The 10,792-nt window shown below is 37.2% G+C and overlaps 2 non-coding genes across 2 annotated transcripts; both read left to right on the top strand.

The window, feature by feature from the left end:
* The first annotated feature begins 4,089 nt into the window (after nucleotides 1-4,089).
* LOC116227810 (U6 spliceosomal RNA) lies at nucleotides 4,090-4,193 on the top strand. Its single transcript, XR_004166659.1, has one exon. It is a non-coding gene; the product is annotated as a U6 spliceosomal RNA (small nuclear RNA).
* A 13-nt stretch (nucleotides 4,194-4,206) lies between these two features.
* On the top strand, nucleotides 4,207-4,278 carry TRNAA-CGC (transfer RNA alanine (anticodon CGC)). The gene has a single exon. It is a non-coding gene; the product is annotated as a tRNA-Ala (tRNA).
* The last annotated feature ends 6,514 nt before the right edge of the window (nucleotides 4,279-10,792 follow it).

Raw genomic sequence — 10,792 nt, 5'->3', positions numbered from 1 at the left:
AAAAAAAAAAAGTCAATCAAAGCCAATATCTATTCAAAGTCACTGAATCATCCACTTTAACAGTTACTAAAAATACTTTTTATGGCTGCCTTGAACTCTGCTTCTACCTCCAAATCACAGATGCTCTTACAAGAAACATGGAGCTTGTTTGGAAGTGTTATGCAACATTTAATCACCCGACCCGACTCCTCACGTACGCAGTGTGGAAGAAAGAGGTGAAACAGTAGCAGGAAAGAATATAAATACCACTCTGAAATAAAAGACAAAATAAACAACAACAACAAAAAAATATCCAGCTGATAAATGAATGACATTTATTTCAGTTTTTATTTTTCTTTTATGTCTCTTTTTTCCAAAGTAGACCTGGAACGTTTCATTGCTACCAGGCAGGACAATAATGCAGGACAACTGTTTGAATTGATACCAGTCTCCAAACTGGGCAAAGAAGGCTAAAAAGTCTGAATGCTAACAGTTTCCTCTTTGGTAATGGTACATATGCAAATGCCACAAAGCTTTCTCAGCATTAATGATTTAACTTTTCCTTATCATCATGCAAGCCTCTGAAGGATTACTGCTCAAATGGGAAAATGAAGAATTAGAGATTAAGTCTTACAGGAGACATGTAAAACAGCTGGGAACAATGTAGATCTTCTGTTGTTCCAGATTAAAACATCTCAGTGTAGATGATCATACACAGAGGTTAAACTCAAAAATTCTTGACTAAATATGTCTCCTTGTGTCACTTGTGATTTTATAGGCTGTCTCAACTCCAAAAAAGGGTAAGTTATCTGCAAGTCTTAGGGGAGATCTAATCCAGTCAGATTGGATGGGACCCTGGGCAACATGGTCTAGTATTAAATGGGGAGGTTAATGACCCTGCCCGCGGCAGGGGGGTTGGAGATTCATGATCCTTGAAGTCCCTTCCAACCTGGGCCATTCTGTGATTCTGTGATTCTCTTCTATCTGAGAGCATCTTAGTTGTCACTCACTGTTTATTTTTTTGCAAATAAATTGAGACATATATGCCTGCCTGTTACCTGGAGTATGGCCTCCAGTGGAGATCAGTGCCTACAGATGGTGAAGGTCACCTTCAAGTAGACGATGCAGAACCTAGCTGCCCTGGCATGTGTCTGCTAATGGGATGCATGCATTTACCAGGCACATCCACATGGTGATTGTGTATGTGAAGCTAGATCTATGGGAGGTGCATACTCTTCTAGAGGGACAATGAGAGGCCAGCCTCAATGAGAGGACAGGCTCAAGTGACTCCAGGGACATTGAAAATATATGCTCTGGCATCTTCATTGAATCTTTCATCTTCACTGACCATACTTGAGTAGAACAAAGGTAAGTATCTCCAAGTTGGCATGTAAAGTCTGTTAAGTTAATCTCAAACCGATCCAACCCTTTGGAGTGTCAGCTGCAGGCAGAGTAGAAAATCATCACTTCAGCTTAGTTGCACTTCTGAGTTGACAAAGGCCCAGTATTAATCTTGTTGAAAGAAAAAAAAAACAAGGCCGCAAAGAATTTCCTCAATATATGCATGTGTTTTGGATGATAGAGCTCGTCAGTACCTTGTTTGGTCTGTGGAGTGGGGTTATCTTCCCAGAATCACATGTGTAATAGCTTGTTCTGAGGTGAGTCTACAGATTCTAAGCCTTTCTTGGCTTCTCTTTCTGTTAGCTGATATCTCAGGTTTAGTATTTATGTACTGAATTATATGGCATGTCTCCAAATCTCATAGCCTGCAGCAGAAAAACAATTAAAATCAAAGTTTTTACTTCAGTGCACTTATGTACTTTCTGTTCTTGAACAGCTTTTGATATGTCAAGAAGTGTGTACTCTCTAACTAAAATCTTATTTAACAGAAAGGAGAATATGTCATTTAGGCTTCACTTTACCTTTACTGGGCACAGAAATACTATCTCCTATATTTCTTCGACAGTATTTCTGTTCCTACAGAAAACAAAATCTATTTAAAAAATAATAACGTGCTAAAATGAAGCCTAATTTAGCCATGAAAATCTTAATAAAGAGGCACAACAATTAAGTTCTTTTCACTGCACTGAGTACTGCCCAATATTTCTGAGTAACTTGCACCAATTTTGGCATCTGATAGATTGCTCAGATATTGTATATTGAGAAGTTCCACAGTCTGAGAGTTTCAGTGTGACCACTGAACATGCTGGAACTCAGGTGTGGGTTTGACATATAGGCATCACTCTCATAAATTGGAAATAGTGAGCAAAAACTTTATCCTTGATACTGAGCAAAGTAAATGCACTGTCATTAGTTATCTGGGGCAGATTCTTGGCATTATGCAGGAATTGGGAGTTTTCTGTCAGCATCATGGAACACTTAAAAGGTAAATGGCTGTCACGCTACTGCACATCTATTTAAAAGCAGATTCAAACTACCAGTAAGAACTCTAGAAGATTAGCTGTGCAGAAATAAGTTTGGGAAGTTACACATGCTATTAAACAAATGAAGTGCCTGGGTGTTATTTTGCCAGTGACTCTTCAAAGTACTGTAACTTCTGTGACTTGTGAATCCCAAACTATGTGATTCTGAGTTAAAAAAATGAAATAATCAGCCAGGTCTGTGGGAGTTAAAATGACATCCAAAGCAGTAAGACATGTAACTCAATGTCACTGCTGTAGGTACAGTGTATTTTAAATTGAGAAGAGTCCTCCTGCAGAAAGGTTAAATGGCATCTGCAGATCCCACCAGCCCTGCATTCAGTGGAAATAAATAGGATGTTAAAGGAGACAATAAGAAGTGCTGTTGAGCGCAGAGACCTGTTAGCAGCAGATATTTAGCGTGAAACTCTCTGTGACCAAGAAAGAGCACCTTATGAAAATACATTATATTGTGTCCAGCTTCTTTTTTTTCTATCCACACAGTCTCCAGACTAAATTTTTGGTGACAGCAGGAAGTCTCCTAGAAAAGCATCCTCACAGCCTCCCTTTGCCCTTCTGCCACCCACACAGCAACTAGCTGCGTTCTGGTGAAAACACTGAAACTTTGATTACAGTCATTTCTCAGTTTATACTACAATGATATTAATGCTGAGCAGGAGCTGAAACCAATCTACTACACAGAAACTGTTAGAGAATTGATCTCTCAAAAATTCAAAAGGAATTATGGAGCTGCTGGATTTATATGATCCAGCAGAAATTTGTTTTTGAAAGAATTCTTGGCTTTGAGAAAAGGACAGCAGAAAATTAATCCTTATGAATTCTGTTGGTAATCTTGGTAAGAAATCAGCATCAACTGGGTATCAAAATGTCCAACAACATACTTGAGGAGGTAAATTGTAACAAACATTAATGCTAGAGAAAGGGAAAAATGTTCTAATAGCACTGCCGTAATTTAAGTTATGGGAGCATGCATGTGTCCTTATGAAATAAAAATATACGTTGTGAGAAATGCACAGAGAGGAAAAAAAAAAAAAAAAGAACGTTAGCAGAACCGTATAATTGTTTCAGTTGGAAGAGACCTTTAAAGGCCACCTGGTTCAACTTCCATACAATGAACAGGGACACCTACAGCTGTATCAGGTTGCTCAGAGCCCTGCCCAGCCTCACCTTGGGTGTCTCCAGGAATGGGACATCCACGACTTCTCTTCACAACCTGTTCCTGTGTTTCTCCATTAATATCTTCTTCGAAATGTTTTCAAAAATCATTATTATTATTTCAATAATTTATTTTTGTCATTGACATTTGCTTGTTTCTGCCTCAGATTTAGATGGCTGAATTTGAGTTGAAGTACCTAACTATGTTCAGAGCAGCATAAGAGCTGGAAGTCCTCAGCCAGGACCCATGGACCCATCTCTGAGCTGCTAAATCAGCACTGGAATCCGTAAGTGCTGAATGTCTGTAGGTCTGCCAACAGAACGTGTAACTGTCTGCTTCTTAGAGACCACCGTGATACCTGAGCACTTTTAGGCATCATTGAAAAACAAAATCATTCAGAATAATTATTTAATCTGGAACAGCTTAGCATTCTTGTGAGTTTTAAGTTCAGGATGACTGCATTGCCAGGAGATAAATCCACTATTTGTCTCCTCATGATTAGTAGCCAAACATATGCTCATTTCAGCAGCACACATACTACAATTGGAATGTTGTAAAGATTAGCATGGATCCTGAGCAAAGATGATATGCAAATTGGTAAGGTGCTCAATTTTTTGTTTTTCCAGAACAGGGGATGTAGCTCAGCGGGAGAGCGCTTGCTTCGCATGTAAGAGGTCCTGGGTTCAATCCCCAGCATCTCCATACTTTTCCTGTCTCACATCTTGTGCAGGGGGAAGTGCCTGGTTGGATTGGGCCCTAGGCTGCCTGATCTGGTGGGTTGTAACTTTACCCATGTCAGGGGATTGGGTCTTGATGATTCCTTCCACCCTGAACCATTCTATGATTCTATGAAAAGGACAAGCAGGTAGTAGGCTTCTCTTTCCAGAATGTTATACCTATGCTTCAAAGACCAGCCCCTGCAAGGACAAGAAAAGCATGTGTCCCAGATAATGGCATTTAACTACTATTAATTTGTGTTGCCATCCAGCAGAGACAGATTCAGAAATCATGACAACAGTTTATCCCCACTCTATGCATTCTGTAAAGCAAAGGACAAAGCCCAGTGGGAGACACCAAACCAGAATGGAGCAATCTTTGATCCCATCCAGCTCTGCCCCAACTTTTCTTCTGAGCTTGGGTGAATCATATACTTCTGAGATGCTTATGTACTCCGAACCTTCTTTTCATTGCCTTATGTCGTAACTGTTTGTTTGCTTCACCAGGAGCTCATAGTAGACTCAACTCAGAAGAGTTTTGCCACAACCTCCCAGCACGGATTACCACCAAATCCAGGAAGCAGGTGAAATGATGATGGAGGGGCGCAGTGACCAGAAGGAGAACATCTCATTTCTCCTCTTGCTCCCTACTTTCCAAGGGTAAGACCACCATGTGTGCATATTTCTCAGAGGCATTTGAGAAGTTCTAGATGATTCTCAGAGCTGTCCTTTTAGAGACTGCTATATCATGGCTAATAAGAGCTTAAACTGTGAGTCTTTCCCTCTTGATGGTTTTCGTATCTGTACAGCTATTAGTCTTTCTTTACATTACCAATTCATGTGGCAAAATACGATATCATAATTGCAGTGTGCACAGCTTTGACTAAGCTGTGAAATAGTGGCTTACAAGGTAAATCTTCACAATGGCTGGCAGACAAAGTAAAAGCTAAAAGGAAATGTTGTATTATTTCATCCTAACCGGGAGCATAGAGCATATAGCTCTTCCGCTGCTGCTACCCTTGCATTTTCTGACTGGTGCTGTGTTATAACATAAACTGTATGCAAAGGAATAGAGGTGACACAAAGGAGAAACAAAGCCTGGTAAATGTAGCCAGAGACTGCACAGAATGGCTGGAGAGGGCCATTCAGGCTTTGATTTATAATGAGAAGAAAAGCAGTGACCTGACCAATTATATGTCTCTGCTGTACTCTTTCTGCCACGGTGATTTGTTTGCTAGAAGACACACGGCTATTTTAAACACTTTTTTATATAGACAGTCTGGCAGTCTCTGCTATGATGGGTTAAGCAGACAGTTACGCCTTCCAGTGAAGCTGGCAACAATAACTTACAAATATTTCTTTCTGTACAATTAAGCTGCACTCTTGCTTTTGAGCAATGCAAATTTCTTATTTCTTTCTATGGTTCCCACTGGGATTTGAGGGTATTCAAGTTATCAGAGATATCCAGGGCAGAACTGAAAAGGTTTGTGAGGTTTTAAGATACTCCTAGATTTCTTTGGATATTTCAAGACTAGGGAACTCTTTGCTAATCAGTACTACTAATACCTAAACATTCTTTCTGTCCTTGCAGGAACCTAAATGAAAACCATTGGTATCCAAGCTGGCTCTTGCTTTAGTTGTGAATATATAACCATTCATTCGAGACACTCTAAGCTCTCAACACGTAAACCTAAGGTTAGTGCTTGATAAGATACTAAGCACACTTGTGTGCCACTGACGAGTGCTTGCACACACAGGAAATGCAAATCCCATCATCCAATTAAACCATGTGCTATGTTATGTCTCACCTCATTGATGTCAACAGCAATTATGCTCATTCATGCCCAGGCTAAAATGGGTCTGTAGAATTGTAAGGTAAAATTCAAATGCCCTCAAACAAATGAAGCTCCCACAGAAAATAGCATGGGATTTACTCTGACAGAAATATCACAGTTTGGCCTATAGAAAACAATGGGGTGAAGTGGTACCCTACTTTTGAAATGCATGGTGGTTTTCCACATTTTTATGATTTTACCAGTTTTTGTGATGAAACTCCTATTCTTTTATTGTTCCTTCACAGCTCCCTACTTACTCTCTCTGATGGGCAGAGTTTCCTGGTAATCAGCTTCATTCCTCTTTCTCTCAATTTCCTTACATCAGTTCCAGTGAATACATTACTGATACTATGCCCAAAAAATTCATACATCTTCAGGAAAAAGTGGTTGATTGGCATAGCCAAAAATAATAATATTTTCATTTATTTCCAAGTATGAAATATGGATCTCTTTACTGAATTTAATCAGACTAAAGATATGGAAAAATAATTGTGAAAAGCTATTAGATAAAATAAATATGACTCTATTGATATTGCCACTTTCTCCTTTCCTGCTCCCAAATCCTTTATGTTAATAAAATTTGGCCTCCTTTGGTGGAGGAATTTGAGAATGTTCAGATCCAATATTATTTTGAATGTGAACAGTTTTTTTTTTCCCTTGAGAATAAAAAAGCTCTAGTAACAGAATTAATACAAAGCACATTTGTCTGATTAGATGAGGGCATGAATACTGTATGTTATCAATTAGCTGCTTTGATGAGCTACTCCATCTGACAGAGAACTGGAGAGTTTTTTATGCTTATATCTGTGTATATCTATCTCTACATCTACATATATACTTAACAGATATCTAGGTTCAGGTTCTGAGTAATTTTTATGTTAGCCTTTTCTCTTTCCTGCAGCCAACCCCTCAGAGATTCTACAGTGTTGAATTAATGATTGAGCAATAATTGCATAAAAGACAAAGGGCATGTTTTCTTTAAATGTTACGAAAGAAGATAATTTTTAGTGGGAACCTGAAGCATTGAAAAAATGCAATCATTTCTGAAGACGTGAAAGTCATTAACAAAAATCAGACATGCTGGTTATATTCTAGGATATTTACATCTCAGAAATTAGGAAATGAGATATTGAAAGGCAGAAGTCTGCTGAACTGAAAGGTATTCTATAAAAGAATAATTGTTTAGGGAGAAATAGTTTCAGGATGTAATAAATGAATGTTTTACTTAATAAAATTACAACTGAGAAAAATACATATAGCCTTAATTCACTATGGTAAATCAGCTATTTTTAGGAGATATTGCCTCAAATATCTCCTTCAGATGTCAGAATACTTTCACAAAATATATCAGATCTGAAGGAATGCACTGCATGGAACATGGGGCAGAAGGTAGGAATAAGCAGTAGAATTGGCTTTGTTGGTATATTGCCTACAATGTCATTATTGACTAAGGATACAATAAATGAGTAAATAAAGCATGTATAAATAAAGCAAATAAATTTTATTATTGCAGTAGTGTTTAAATATCTCTGATGATATTATTATTATCCCTGGATTTGATTTTGATAAATACATTATCTTTACTTTTATCAATAAACTATTTACTTCAATAGCCATCTTATGGCTTGTTATAGTGAAGATGGAGCCATATTTCTGGACATCCACAGTGACAGACTCAAAAGACAATGGAAAGAAATTGAACATTTTTTTTAGGTAAAAGGAAAAAGAAGGCTTCAAAAAAGAGATTGCTCAAACACTGGATCAGTGCTCTCTAGAGACGATGGAGAACATCGCATATAAAAATATATATATATTTTTTTTCCTTGTCATTTGTGGACATAATGGAAGTATTTTGGGGTTTCCAGGCAAATGGGGACAACACACTGAAAAGAGCAGGAATAAACAGAAAGAGTTGGAATTCTGTGCTCTGTATTTTAACTTTTTCATCCTGTTTGAACGGACTGTTTCACAAAAGACTCCTGGAACTTGAGAAAATACTGCAATATTCTGAACTTCAAACTGAGACATTCTGTCAGTTATTTTTCTTTCAGCTAGCAACTGCATCTTATTTGTGAAAAACTCTCTGCTTCAACTGACGATGTCCATCAGCCCAGCACTTCCTAGCTTATTTGCTAGCTGCCTACCTCCATTCTTCCATGCCCTTCATCTCAGTAAGAAGTGGAATTGAAGGGCCCACAGATACTGGCTCAACACTGTATTATTTAGAGCATCTCTGGCAATCAACTTGATTTTTGTTCTTGGAAGCGAAGCACAAAGACTTTCCGATGTGTTTGAAAGCTGGTATTAGAAAAAAAAAAAAAAGAAAAAAGAAACAAACAAAAAAACCAGCCATTGATTTCTGAATATGAGAAGTTTCCTGTCATGCTTGGAGGTGAATTTCTTCTTGTAGACAACTTGATTGAAAATATATTGTCCTCTATTCTGAAGAAACCACTTTTTTTCAAGTATAGTTCCTAAGTCAAGAGCCAATCAAACATATTAAAGATTAAGATGGATGATAGCAAATCTTGATTAAAAAGATTTTTGATTAAAATGATCTTTCTATGCAGTAGTACAGACTTCTCTGTTCTGCTTAAGGGAATAAAAATGATGAGCAATTCAGCTGCCATGGGGAAGTAAAATCAACCTGTAAACGTCAGATCCAGTTCTGAATATATTTAAAATAGGCTTCATAAACAACTTTGAGGAATCTTGCTGAAAGCCATATGTCTTTCACAAAGGTCCAGCATAAAGCATGTCCTGTCTTTGCCTTTTTGAGGCCTTGCTAAATATGATCTGAATGTTTAGTAGATCTGCTCTCACTCTAAGAAAAAGACTTGAAGGCTTTGTTGATTTTGCAGTATTCTATGATATAAAATTTGTGACATAAAATGAAATAAAGATATCAGAGATCTAGATATTAGATGAAATGTCAAATTATCATGCTAAATCCCCTTCTAGGAAAAAAAAAAAAAGTATTTTTTGTTTTCTTCACAATTTTCAAATAACCTTATTTAGCTCATAGCTGAAAATTGAAGTTTTCCATTACCCTATATTGTATTTGTAACTATCATACTTGACACACTTAACATTTAAATCCTCTTCTTTTCAAGCTTATTTCTCCTTCTGGTACTACTTGTGTTTCTCATTTACAGAAAGAGCTGTTCTTGATAATATATACACTTCTATGAACATTTCAGTTTTCCAGAAATTTTGAAATGAATCATAGAATCATAAGGTTGGAAATGGCCTGTAAGATCATCTAGTCCAACTGTCTTCTTATTACCGCTGCTACTACAAACTAAACCATATCTCATAGCTCCTCATCCAGATGCCTCTTGAACACTGCTAGGGACCATGATGCCAACGCCTCCCTGGGCAGGCCATTCCAGTGCCTGACCACTTTCTGAGAGAAGAAGTTTTTCCTCATGTCTAATCTAAATCTCCTCTGGTACAACTTGTGGCCATTTCCCTGGGTCCTGTTTGTTGCCTGGAAGAATCTGTTTAGTTACAAGTGTAGAATACAAAAATGGGACTTTCTTCATCTCTACATTAAGATGCTGGGATCTCCCTATAGTCAATAAATTGGCAGTGAATCAAATGACTAACTCCTATTTCAGGACTAGACAAGAAGATCTCTGCTTCTGTCAAGGGAGCCTGTGCTGATTTATACACCTACTGTTAGAGATTCAAATTTAAACTGATGACTCTCATCATAGCTTCCTGAAGAGCAGATGTTAAGATTTATTTAGCTTTTCATATTTAAAAAGTAATCTATGTTTAAATGTTACTGGCCCACATCCCACCAGCCCACAAGCTATGCACTTACACTGACCACTTCTTTAAATGGTAATGTGGCTTTCACCTTTTTTTTTTTTTTTTCCTTCAATGACAAGCGTTTTAGACTGTGGGAGTACTAGATTGCAACATTTTATTTTTCAATATGGGATGGATTGAGAGGAGGGAAACTGATCTCTTAGCAGTGTTGGTGGTAGGTATTTTGGATGGTGTACATGGGTTAGATGAATAAATCAGATTTGTAATATTGCAAGAATATACTAGCATTTATAGTTCTTGGAGGCTGAAAATTGTTTATTGTAAAGTCTTTATTAATAAAACTGATCTACCTGAATAATTCTTTTCTATAGTTTGCATCATAAGATACAAAAACTATCCACCCAACTCAGTTATGTTGAATGATGAGCTTTCTATGTTGTGAGGCTGATTTGCAGTAAATTATCACCAAATCCTTTCCAATCCCAAGGCAACAAGTTACTGATTAAATAATAATAATAATAAAAAGAAAATAATTCTACACAATTTTTTCTCATTCATTCAAGGAACTGTACATCAACACAAAAAAAGTAACACACAGGACTCATCAAGAATTTAAATGTGGATAAAAACATCTTGGACTAATCCTGTCAGTGATCTCAATGGAAGACAGAAGCTTATGATTTTTGTTAGCATTATTAAAATTCTTGTATTTGTTTTGGTTGTAATTTGAAAAAAATGAAGGAAAAGTTGTGGTTATCTTTTGTTTCTGGTTTTAACAATTATAACTGTCCATCCCAATAGTAACACTTCTCATTTTTAATAAGAAAAATCCAGTCTGCATTTGGAACCAGGAAAGCACTGCAAGGAAGAAGAAACAAAGAAATTATC

Source organism: Phasianus colchicus, chromosome 3 (assembly GCF_987193195.1).
Source record: "Phasianus colchicus chromosome 3, bPhaCol1.hap1.1, whole genome shotgun sequence".
Lineage (NCBI taxonomy): Eukaryota > Metazoa > Chordata > Aves > Galliformes > Phasianidae > Phasianus > Phasianus colchicus.
Note: the sequence above shows the minus strand (reverse complement) of the source record. Positions and strands in the feature narration are given on the sequence as shown.